The sequence below is a fragment of the Mus pahari genome, chromosome 23 (assembly GCF_900095145.1).
Source record: "Mus pahari chromosome 23, PAHARI_EIJ_v1.1, whole genome shotgun sequence".
Classification (NCBI taxonomy): domain Eukaryota; kingdom Metazoa; phylum Chordata; class Mammalia; order Rodentia; family Muridae; genus Mus; species Mus pahari.
Window position 1 is genome coordinate 24725217 of NC_034612.1, and position 1969 is coordinate 24727185.

Below are 1969 nucleotides of genomic sequence, written 5' to 3' on the forward strand. Positions count from 1 at the left end.
CTCTGTAGACCAGGCTGGCCTCGAACTCAGAAATCCGCCTGCCTCTGCCTCCTGAGTGCTGGGATTAAAGGCATGCGCCACCACGCCCGGCTAATTCATGTTTTCTTAATTTGACTAAAAAAATAAAGATAAAATTATCTTCATTGGCTAGTCACTGCTTAGAGATGAGTAAGAATTCAGTTTTGAGAGTAAGATTATAAGTAGCTCAGGTTTGCTTTGATTTCTTTTTAAAAGAATTTTTAAACATTTATTTATTTAGTGCATGTGTGAGTGCTTGCACTCGCAGTTGGTTATGTGTGAAATAACACAGCATACTTGTGGAGGTTCAAAGACAATCTGCAGTTGTTTCTCTTTCTGCCGTATGGATTCCAAAACCAAACTCAGGTGTTCAGGCTCGGCAGCAAGTATCTTTACCCACAGAGGCATCTCAGCTTTACTTATAACAGATCCTTCTGCTTATTCTCAGATAGTAGGATTACAGTATGTGATGCTCAATATGGATTGCCACCTTGACTGGATTTATTACCACCATGGGGGAAAAAAAAAAAAAAAAAAAAAACTCTGGACATGCCTAAGTAGTAGTTTCTAGATTGGGTAAATTGGGTGGGTGGGGATATGGATGCCACCATCCCATGGGCTGGCCTCTGGATTAAATAAAAAAGAGGAAATGGGCTGAGCACCAGCGCTCTTCTCTTGAGTCCAGAAGGAGGCTGCAAGGTGAGCAGCTGCCTCGGACTCTGGCTGCCATGCTTTCCCCCGATGATGGACAGACCCCCCATGATGGACATACCCCCCTCATGATGGACATACCCCCTATGATAGACATACCCCCGATGATGGACAGACCCCCCTCATGATGGACATACCCCCTATGATAGACATACCCCCTATGATGGACATATCCCCCCATGATGGACATACCCCGATGACAGACATACCCCTGATGACGGATATACCCCCATAATGGACATACCCCCATGATGGACATACCCCCCATGATGGACATACCCTTTCCTCTCAGATGGGTTTTGTCAGGCATTTTGCACAGCAAGGAGAAGGGTAGCTACTATACAGTTTTACTCAGATTTGAATTATCTTAGTAAAACAAAAAGAAGCCAGGCTTCTGGCTCAGACTTGGTGGCTCAGGCTGTGACCTCAGAACTTAGGAGGCTGAGACAGGATAGTGAATTCCAGCCAGCCTGGGCTTTGAAGATAGTAATTACCATATGACATCAAACTTGGTATAAGACCCAGGACGACTTTAATACCTGATCTTCCTGCCTCCGCCTCTTGTCAGGATTACAGCAATTATCATCTGACTCAAGAGATACACAGCCCACTGAAGAGGTTAAAAGGTAACAGGGCTTCAAAGATTTATTTCATCTTATTTTATGGGTATGAGCATTTGTCTGCCATGTGTACTATGTGCACTATGTGCACTACACATGGATTCCAGAAGAGGGTATCAGAGTCCCTGGGACTGGGTTACAAACAGTTATGAGGCTCTGTGTGAGTGCTGGCAACCAAACCCACGTCCTCTGCAAGGGCAGCAAGTGCTGTTAACCACTGAGCATCTCTCCAGGGACAGGACATCAAGGGAGAGGAATGGCTTCACCTTCACCATCCCCACACTGATGATAAGTTCTACATTTCCTCCTCAGTCTGACTCATCTTTCAGCTCTGTTCAACACAAACGGTGTTTAAAGATAACTCTGGATAAAGATGAAAAGCCACGCCGGGCGTGGTGGCCCACGCCTTTAATCCCAGCACTTGGGAGGCAGAGGCAGGCGGATGTCTGAGTTCAAGGTCACCCTGGTCTACAGAGTGAGTTCCAGGACAGCCAGGGCTACACAGAGAAACCCTGTCTCGAAAAAACAAAAGAAAGAAAGAAAGAAAGAAAGAAAGAAAGAAAGAAAGAAAGAAAGAAAGAAAGAAAGAAAGAAAGAAAGAAAGAAAGAAAGAAAGAAAG

General features: G+C 45.0%; 1 protein-coding gene across 1 annotated transcript in view; it reads right to left on the reverse strand.

Annotated features, from left to right (window-relative positions):
• The window catches only part of Crcp (CGRP receptor component), a 33409-nt gene that overhangs the window by 11925 nt on the left and 19515 nt on the right, over positions 1-1969 (reverse strand). The gene's annotated exons all lie outside the window — the stretch shown is intronic.